Below are 11,524 nucleotides of genomic sequence, written 5' to 3'. Positions count from 1 at the left end.
ACTATTTATAAACTTGTACTTCTATAAAGCATATCACTTAAACCTGTTCTATGCAGTTTACATACCACTCTCCATTATAACTACATGTATTCTAAGAAAAAATGTCATCAGATATTTCTCATAAATATGAATATATGAATTAACATATGTAAATTATATAAATAGTCAGATATAAAGTTGATATGTTTTGTTGCACAGAATATTTTGATCTGTGATTAAAAACGACACTAACTATAAACTAAAAACAAAATTGAAATGGGTTTTTCAAAGGCAGGTCTATTTGTTGCCCAAAAAATGTGAAAAACCTCCATTATCAAAAATAATCACTAATTAACTTACTCATATAACTGCTGTAGGTTGTATTTCTCTTTGTGGTCCAGTCACTGTTCTATTAGGCCTACTTTACCAATTATTTATCATCATCAATCACCTCCATGGAAATTGTAAAACTGCATCATCCTATTGGACAAAATGTAAAATAAAAAGATTTAAAAAAAATCGTAAATCTACAAATATGAATGTCACACTAAAGAATTAATCAAATGAATTTTGTAAAATATAAAACATGAAAAATAAATATTGCTTTGTTTATAAACAAATAGAAAATAAAAATGCCATTTAATTACTAGTAGATCAAGGACATGATCTGATTTTATAAATTTTTCCAAGGTACATAACTTTTGGCATTGGTTCTATTTTAGACTCGAGAGCCTGTATATTTAAGAAGTGTATATTCAGTACAGACCTTACCTCTTTGTGGCTCAGGTTATTTTTATTTAATGTAAACATGGTTAACATTCAATGCATGTAATGTATCTGTAATTTTGTATGGGTATTAGTTTAACTTTTATACCTGGATGAGAATCTGCAAAATGATGCATGCACTTATGATCATCATCTTTAACCATATAGGTAGACCTCTACTGTTTTTCTTGTTCTTCAAACTCAACCTGTTTGTGAAAGAAAAGAGAGAACAATAATAAGAAGTTATCTTTTTCATGGCCGTATGTATAGGGGGAGGGATTTGGGTGGGAGCTGAAATGTGAAAACCTTCATCAAAAGAAGAATTGCATGACATCCTTCAATTTTACTTTAGAAAATGCACAAAACGGCCCTAAAAAGGGCTTATTATATTCACTCGCGTTCGTAATCACTCGCGTCGCGTTGGTAATCACACGAGTTTTTGATTTTTGGCGATTTTTTTTTCATTTCGGTGCGATTTTTTTTCTAACGGTGTCTTCAATGGGACAAACACGCTGGGAAAATAAAATGAAATTGAAATTCGAGTTTCGTTTTAAGCCGGCAAGTGCCTTAAATAAGATGTACTCGACTACTGTTTTAACATAACAAACAAGCAAATCAGCCATGTGGCTCAACTAACTTAGAATAGATCCGGACTTCTACTGTGTCTTATACGAGGACTCCAAGTCGGAACTTGCCACATCTGCCACATCGATATTACATCGTATCATTCCCATATGCGGACCCGGCCGCGGTCGGACACGACGAGCATCGGTAGCATGGAGCAAGCTTACGTGAGTCGAGCTGAGTTAGATCCCACGTTACATATGAGGTGCCGATTGTACCAATATTATATAGAACAATTATTTGTTACATAATCATTATTCATTAAATAATGACTATTATTTTTATATAATTTACATTCTATTTGTAAATAATTACTATTATATAAAATAACATTTCTAATTATTTATATATAATTCCAAGTAATACTTCATTATTTGTAAATAATAATAGTTCGACATTCTATTATTTATGAATAATGATTATTTGTTTGTCATTATTTATAAATAATGGTTATTTGTATATAAATAACGATTATTTGTATATAATGGCAAACTGTAAAAATCGTTTATAAATAATGATTATTTATAAATAATGGGATATTCAAACAAAAATGTTATTTATAAATAATGAAACACGATGAATTTTCATTATTTATAATTAATGGGAAACTTAACAAATTATTTATAAATAAAGAAATGTGCACTGGCATTGTTAATACTGTAGATTATTATCATTTACAAATAATAGAAAACTCGACAAACTTATTTATAAATAATAAAAAAACGAATTGCAATTATTCATAAATAATGAAGTATGCAGTGTCATTATTTATAAATAATGAAACACAAAAATTATTATTTATAGATAATCAAAATCAAATAATCATTATTTATAAATAATGGAATGTCGAACTATTATTATTTACAAGTAATGAAGTATTACTTGGAATTATATATAAATAATTAGAAATGTTATTTTATATAATAGTGATTATTTACAAATAGAATGTAAATTATATATAAATAATAGTCATTATTTAATGAATAATGATTATATAACAAATAATTGTTCTATATAATATTGGTACAATCGGCGCTTCATATATAACGTGGGATCTAACTCAGCTCGACTCACGTAAGCTTGCTCCATGCTACCGATGCACGTCGTGTCCAACCGCGGCCGGGTCCGGCCGCCTTGGGGCCATTGCATGCAGGCATGTCCGCATATGGGAATGATACGATGTAATATCGATGTGGCAGATATGGCAAGTTCCGACTCGGAGTCCTCGTATAATACACAGTAGAAGTCCGGATCTATTCTAAGTTAGTTGAGCCACATGGCTGATTTGCTTGCTTGTTATGTTAAAACAGTAGTCGAGTACATTTTATTTTAAGGCACTTAATTGCCGGCTTAAAACGAAACTCGAATTTCAATTTCATTTTATTTTCCCTGCATGTCTGTCCCATTGAAGACACCGTTAAAAAAAAAAATCGCCAAAAATTCAAAACGCGAGTGATTACGAACCCGCACGTGACGCGAGTGATTATAAGCTGCTCTCCGGGGGGGGGGGGGGGGGGCACTTACATTGACGAGTGGATACCATGCGCGACCAAGAAAACACGTAAAAAGGATGTCTTTTTCAAGATAGGGCACGTTACGTACGTAACGTGATAAGGGTGTCAAAAACACAAAAATAATGAAAAAAGGGTATCTTTTTTGCTAGGAAAGCTACGTGTTTAGGGTCACATTTGCGGGGATGATAAAACAAAATTAAAATGTTGTATAAAGGATGTCCTTTTTCTGGCTTTTTGCCCCAACACTACGTGTTTAGAGTCCCGATTTGCGCGAGGTGAGGAAGGTGGGACCTTACTAAACCAAATGGTGTGTTAATTAGGTAAAACCGACGACCGACGGACCCGTGACACAACAATAAAATTTACTTGTTTAGGGGTTCATTTCAGGGAATACTTGCCAAGAGTATAGTTTTGTTTCCAATACTTGTTAAGGGTAGGGTTTCAGACGCCAATACTTGTTAAGGGGTGCATTTTCAGAACATGGAAAATACGTGTTTAGGGTGCTTTTCGAGACCCCGCGTGGTCGCGCATGGTATCCACTCGTCAATGGAAGTGGCCCCCCCCCCGGGGCTGCCCTAAAAAGTAGGTAATATTGGTCGCTTCTGGCCCTCGATTTCTAAATCTGAATTTCAGGTTTCTCTATATTTTTTCACATGTCTGCCTTCCCCCCCCAAAAAAAAAAAATCTGCATCTTTTTATTTCCGAATCTTACATGTATTTCATTTGATTTTAACATAATTTCATAATCTCATGCACTAGGTCTAGATCTATTTGTAAGAAAGTATAGATCTAGTCCAACGAGACTCAGTGCTGTGTGACAGCATTCATGTATCTAAATTAGGTATAGATCTAGACTAACGACGGACTCTCGATCTATCTAGACCTAGAAAGTAAAGCTAGCTTCGGTTCTAAACCGAGATCTATATCGATTTTAGAAATTTTTGATGTTTGACTTACTTTTATTCCTGGCTAAAACTTCATTGTCATTTAATATTGACCGAGAGCAGATCTAGATCTAGTCCTTGGTCCACTGACAGTCATAGGCCTACTCGTACGTGTAAATGGAGTCGTTTAGGCCCAGACCTAGATCTAGGCCTAAATTACTGACCTAGATCATAAGCCCTGGGGGCAAGTGTCGAGGGTTGGGAAAGTATAAGTTAGATGTCTAGATTTGAATTAGGTAGGCGTAGATAGCATCGATGAATAAAAGTAAAGTAAGTATAAAGTAAGTAGGATTACGAAGCAAGACTAGATCCTCTGTTAACCAAGTAAGATCTAGGTGACTTAGGTCCTAGATCTATTGATAATAAGACAAACATGCAGAGCAGCATGTTTTTTCTAAGACCGAGTCTAACTATATTTATAAATAACAATAAGAGTTAAAATGGGTTGGGGCTAAATGCAGAAGCCTGAAGTTATGCAAAATAAATTTTATCTGACACTGAAAGTTTGAAACTGAAAGTGAGGAATGACACAATGAATGACAGGCGTATCTTCATCCACACTCCGCTTCACAGTTTATTCCTGAGTCTCGATCTACTGAAGATAGATGCAGATCTCCCTCTAGATCTAACGTTACAGTTTATAAATAGAAGCTTCATTCTTCTTGTTTTAATCAATCGTGGGCTGGTCCTTGTTTGAGTTGAACCAAATTAACCGGCCCGATTTTCTCTCGATGCCCAGCCGGCTAGGAGGCTGTAAGAAATGAGGTCTTACTTAAAATAAATATATCTGATTGACTCACCAGCACTGGGTTCCTTTATGCAAAGGCGAAGATGTAGAAAATCAAATGACTATAAATTCATCGGGATCCTTTAATGCGATGTCCATGGACAAGATAAATGCGAAATATATATATATACAACAGATGGAGAAGAACGATGTCGCGATGAAGAACGACCGCGCCCGTGAGGCCTCAGCGAAACGCGTCGCGAATAGGGTGACACGAGATGTTCTCCTAGAGATATTGCACGCTCCCACTTGGATAACACAAGCGATGGATATATATTTACATATGTCGAAATCAAAAGGATGAAAATGAAGAACTAGAAATCCTGATGATGTAAAATAAATCCAGAGTATGAGCTATTTGTTGTGTTGCAAAAAAGATGACTAGCAGAAATTGTACATGTCCTTACTAGGTGAAGACTTTCTACTGAGTGTGTTGGAGTGTACAAATTAACCATGAGGTTGCTCTCAGCTTAAATCTGACTGACTAGTAGTTGCTAAGTGAGAAAAACATCCACTTAGAAATAGACAGGAGCATTCCATGGCTTAGAAAATGAACATGAAAGAATTCCTGGCTGTTGTGTGAACATCTTGAATAAAGGATGACTGGGCCAGTAGGTGCACAAAAGAATCAAGTTGAATAGGCTAACTGAGAAGTGCTCCATCAAAAGAATTAATTAAGTTGTAAATCAGCTGTCTTTGCATGATCAATGTAAACAAAGTAGTGATCAAGCTCTGATCATGTTGAAATCAGTGTTTGATGAAAAGAAAACCACTACAGTACTCCCCTCCTAGATCAACGAACAAGAGTTAAGTTGATCGATACAAAGCATTGGTCCCATGATAATGTAAGATGTCCTTTCATCCATTGGAAAACTGGGCAAAACGAGCTGGAAAATGGACGCGGCGACCTGATCTGGTTGTCCGCACCGGTGGAGTAGAGGTAGTAGGAGTAGGTAGCGATGAAAATGATGCATGATGTAGAAATGAATTGTCCATGCTTGTAGTAGATGGCAGATGAGCAACCTTGAGACGATCAACGCTGACGGAATCATTCTTCCCTTTCACATCCAAAATGAAAAACTTTGGCGTCCTACTAACAACTCTGTAAGGTCCATCATATTGCGGTTGAAGTGACGGCCGGACAGCATCACACCTGATAAATACATGCGAGCAATCTTGCAAATCAGGTGGAACATGCGATGTAGTAGTTTGAGAACGTGTTCGTGCAGGGTTGATGTCAATCATATAGTTGCGAAGGCGATGAACATAGTCGCCTGGGTTGGAGAAAGAGTCTGGAGTTGTTGGTGCCACCAGCTGACCTGGAACCTTCAGTGTAGTTCCATACACCAGTTCTGCTGGTGTACATCCAAGATCCTCTTTTACCGTTGTGCGTATGCCCAAAAGTGCGATCGGCAAAAACTCTTGCCATTTGCTGTGATCAGATTGCGCTCGAAGTGCTGCTTTGAGCTGACGATGGAATCTTTCCACAATACCATTGGCCGCAGGGTGATACGCAGTGGTGTGTGTACGAGAGCTCCCAAGAAGTGAAGTGAGAGCTTGGAAGAGTTGCGATTCAAACTGCCTACCTCTGTCCGTGGTGATGGTCGAGGGTGCGCCAAATCGGGAAATCCACTCATGCACAAGTGTCTTGGCGACAGTCTCTGCTGTAATGTCTGATATTGGGAAAGCATCGGCCCATCTTGTAAACCGATCAATACAGGTTAACATGTAACAATATCCATTTGACGAAGGCAATGGACCGACTAAGTCTACATGAATATGACTGAATCTGGCGTCTGGCGCAGTGTAGGTTCCAAGTGGTGCCTTGATATGTCGGTGGATCTTAGAGCGCTGGCAAGATAGGCATGAACGAGCCCATGTACGTATGTCCTTGTTCATACTTGGCCAAACAAAACGTGAAGTAATCATTGTTTGGGTAGAGCGTACACCAGGATGTGACATATTATGCAACGCTTCAAATACCATGCGGCGGTGTTTCTTCGGGACGTAAGGTCTCTCGTGGTCTGTAGAGACATCGCACCAAATCATTCCGTCGCTTAAAGGCCGTGGTACTTGCTTAAATGTCAGTGAAGTTGATTTCTGTATCTCTTCCCATTCATCATCAATTTGGTCGGCTGCAATCTGATCAAAATCAACAGTAAATGATGTGTGAAGAGCATCCACATGCAGTCGAGACAAGGCATCAGCTACTGTGTTGTCTACACCGTGTACATGCTGAATGTCTGATGTAAACTGCGAGATATAGTCCAGCTGGCGGATTTCTCTTGGAGAGTGACGGTCAGGCTTCGATCGCAAAGCGTAGGTCAACGGCTTATGATCCGTGTAGACTGTGAACTCGCGTCCCTCTAAGAAATGGCGAAAATGGCGAATCGTGAGGTAAACAGCTAATAATTCCCTACCAAAAGTGCTGTATCTAGTTTCGGTAGGTTTGAGTCGCTGTGAAAAGAACGCAATTGGCTTCCAAATACCATCAGCGTACTGTTGAAGGACGCCACCGACTGCTACATCTGATGCATCAACCATCAAGTTAGTTTGGAGATCTGTCGAAGGATGTACAAGCAAAGCAGCATTGGCGAGTTCTTCCTTCGCACGCTCGAATGCACTGATGCGCTCTTCCGTCCACTCAACTGCCTTGGTTGATCTCTTCGGCTGACCACGGAGCATGTCGGTAAGTGGTGCGAGGATAGCTGCTGCCTTGGGGATAAATCGTCGAAAAAAATTGACAAGTCCTAGAAAACGACGGAGCTGTCGAATAGAAGAAGGACGAGCAAATTCGCGGATCTCCTCTACGCGCTTCTCGAGGGGTCGAATGCCATCTGCGCTGATGTGATGTCCCAAGAAGATGAGAGAGCTCACACCAAACACACACTTGGCAGGGTTGATCACAATACCATACTCGTGAAGGCGAGCAAAAAGAAGTCGGAGATGTTCTTTATGCTCTTCCTCTGTTGCACTAGCAACTAGCATGTCGTCGATGTACACAAAGACAAAAGGCAAGCCCCTGACCACTTCGTCCATCAAACGCTGGAAGGATTGGGCTGCATTTCGAAGTCCGAAAGGCATTCGCGTAAACTCGAAGAGTCCGAAGGGTGTGGTAATTGCCGTATTCGGTATATCAGATGGTTCAACGGGTATCTGATGGTATGCCTTGACGAGATCTATCTTCGAAAAGATCTTCTTGCCATTCAATGATGCTGTAAAGTCCTGGATATGTGGGACTGGGTAGCGATCTGGTACAGTTCGAGCGTTAAGAGCACGGTAATCCCCACATGGGCGCCAATCACCTGGTGTAGATTTGGGAACCATGTGGAGCGGGGATGCCCAATTGCTGCTCGACAGTCTAACGATCCCCAGTTCCTGCATATGTTCGAACTCAGAACGTGCTATTGTCAGGCGATCAGCAGCTAAACGGCGTGGACGTGCGGAACATGGAGGTCCTGTCGTTACAATGTGGTGCGTAACAGAATGTTTGACAGCTTTGGGGTGATAGTCAGGACGAGTGATGTCTGGGTACTCTTTTAAGATGGCGTTATACTCATCACTGCCTGTAGTCGATGAACGTGAAAACATAGGACTGACAGACTGCGTGTGAAGTGGAGCACGGATGCCGTAGATCGTGAGCTTTGTAGTGGAGTCAAGAAGTTTTCGATGCTTAACATCTACAACCAGTCCAAATTCATTCAAGAAATCGGCTCCAATAATGGGTGTAGGAAGATCGGCAATCACAAAAACAAAACGAAAAGTCCTTCGAAGGCCCAAGTCCAAAGTGATGGAGCGTTCACCATACGTAGGAATGCGAGACTCGTTAACCGCTTCCAATGTGAACTCTGAATGTGTATGCCGTTGTCTGTCAACTGCAGATGGCGTGATTATGCTGACTTCAGCTCCAGTATCTACTAAAAACTGAGTACCACTGATCCGATCATGAATGTAGAACAAGCGACCATTCTTATTCTTAGCACCAGCACGGGTCGTCGCTCTCAATCCCGGCTGGCTCTGTCGTTTCCCTGAGCATGGGTGTTGGAAGAAAGCTGTTGAGAATCACTCGAAAACAAAGAAGCGTGATTAAAGTTACATGGCGGTGTACACTTGCGAGCTCCTGCACCATGCTTCCAGTGATACCAACAGAGAGGACGCTTTTGACTGCTACTCCTGCTACGTTGTCTATTTGGACGATGAGGGCGCCTATTTGGAGATCGACCACGTTCATGTTGAAGTTGCGTAGTCAATGATTGCACTTGAAATGTAAGTCTGTCTACTTGCTGTCTAAGTTGTGACAACTCTGAACTAGAAGTAGAAGACGAGGGCGAACTAACAGCAGAAACAGTACTTGTTGAACCAACATCAATGATTCTATCAGCCAAGTCTGCCAACTGTGTCACCTTCATGTCGTCGCGGCTTGACGCTAGAATTGTCTGGACATGATGTGGAAGTCGCTGCAAAAATAATTGTTTGAAGATTGTTTCATCAAGATGATCACTTCCAAGCAGTTGCTCCATTCTACGTAATAACTGGGAGGGTTTTCGATCCCCTAGTTCCTCTTGGATAAGTAGCTGGTGGAGTCTCTTCTGCTCTGAGACTGATGTCCTGCGAATCAATTCCGCTTTGAGGTGCGAGTACGGTGTGTCCTTAGAAGGGTTCATTAAAATATCCCTGACTTCCTGCGCAATCTCAGGTTGAAGTGCAGACACAATGTACGCAAACTGAGTCTCCTCTGAAGTAATTCCCCTCGTCGTGAACTGAGCTTGTACTTGGGCGAACCATACAGCGGGATCGTTCGGCCAGTATGGGGGAAGCTTCAAAGCGACTGCAGCGACATGCGATACCTCAGCAGATGGATTAGCTGATTGTTGATTCATGATGAAAATTGTTGCGACTCGAAAAACGGGGTCACCAATTGTAAGAAATGAGGTCTTACTTAAAATAAATATATCTGATTGACTCACCAGCACTGGGTTCCTTTATGCAAAGGCGAAGATGTAGAAAATCAAATGACTATAAATTCATCGGGATCCTTTAATGCGATGTCCATGAACAAGATAAATGCGAAATATATATACAGTATATACAACAGATGGAGAAGAACGATGTCGCGATGAAGAACGACCGCGCCCGTGAGGCCTCAGCGAAACGCGTCGCGAATAGGGTGACACGAGATGTTCTCCTAGAGATATTGCACGCTCCCACTTGGATAACACAAGCGATGGATATATATTTACATATGTCGAAATCAAAAGGATGAAAATGAAGAACTTGAAATCCTGATGATGTAAAATAAATCCAGAGTATGAGCTATTTGTTGTGTTGCAAAAAAGATGACTAGCAGAAATTGTACATGTCCTTACTAGGTGAAGACTTTCTACTGAGTGTGTTGGAGTGTACAAATTAACCATGAGGTTGCTCTCAGCTTAAATCTGACTGGCTAGTAGTTGCTAAGTGAGAAAAACATCCACTTAGAAATAGACAGGAGCATTCCATGGCTTAGAAAATGAACATGAAAGAATTCCTGGCTGTTGTGTGAACATCTTGAATAAAGGATGACTGGGCCAGTAGGTGCACAAAAGAATCAAGTTGAATAGGCTAACTGAGAAGTGCTCCATCAAAAGAATTAATTAAGTTGTAAATCAGCTGTCTTTGCATGATCAATGTAAACAAAGTAGTGATCAAGCTCTGATCATGTTGAAATCAGTGTTTGATGAAAAGAAAACCACTACAAGGCCGTACAAAATACATGTGGTTAACACAGCGGCATAACCACAACACTGCAAGCAACATAGGCCTACAGGCTGCACTGGGCGGCGACGATGACAATCTAATGTAGTAGCGACGTATTTCCCTACCCCTCCCCCAATCTATAATTGTGACGTCACCGGCCATGCTGCGGTGGATTTGAATGATATGGCTGACTAGCAGAATTTGAACTTGGACAACGCTCCTTAGAAGTCCTATTTTGCCTGGTGAGTTTAAAATTTGTCGATCCCACCCCTATTTATTTACATAATTATAATCATCGAGCAGTGGTGTTCATTTACTGACCCCAGCTGCTTTATTGGCGTCATGGACAAACCGCAATTTTGCAATCATTTTCAGGGACCCACATTTGGTTTTGAGTGCTTCGCTGCATCACTGCAAGTAGGCTGGAGACAGGCTGGATTGCGCCGTGCGGTGGGGATTCGCGCGGGCCGTTCAACCGAGGGCATCCGGACTTGCCGGCATTGGAGACCTCTCGGGGTGGTGTTTAGAGTAAGTTTTGAAGTTTTTATTTTCAGATTCTTTTCTGGTGATTGATATTATTGTGTTTTTAATCTTACATTTTAGAATCTAGATTTTATAGAGCCTTAGTCTTGAGTGCGATTTTATTGAGGATTGCAGTGATTTTAGTGGATTTTGTGGTGATTTTTGTTGTGAATGTGTGCGATTGTTTTGGCTTTGGTGGTTTGATCCTTTCAATTTAGGAGAGGGGGTGACTATTGTCATCAACTTAAGCATTTTGAAATACAATCTTGGAGATTAATATTGGTTTTCATAATTTTAGGTCTTATTGCGGTGTCTCGAATTCACTTGGGTTAGACCGATATCGGAATCGGTGACCAAGATTTTCGGGCTTAGTCTTCACCGCAGACTTTGATCATTTATTAATTGGGATTTAAGTATTAGATTTGGGTACTATTTTGTGTTTTTAAGGTTTATTATTGGGCTACTTAAATAAATTGAAGTGTGTTTGCGGAGTGATTGAACTAGTGTGTTTGTATAGTCTTGGTTTCAGACCTTATTAATCATTATTGCATACAATCTGTCTACATTTGGATCTGGTTTAACTGGGGAATTATTTATAGAATATTGACATTGCCTTTTTCGGAAGGAATTATCGGTTTTCCTTGCGTGACTGT

This window comes from Lytechinus pictus, chromosome 8 (genome assembly GCF_037042905.1).
Source record: "Lytechinus pictus isolate F3 Inbred chromosome 8, Lp3.0, whole genome shotgun sequence".
Taxonomy (NCBI): domain Eukaryota; kingdom Metazoa; phylum Echinodermata; class Echinoidea; order Temnopleuroida; family Toxopneustidae; genus Lytechinus; species Lytechinus pictus.
This window is presented reverse-complemented; position numbering follows the sequence as displayed.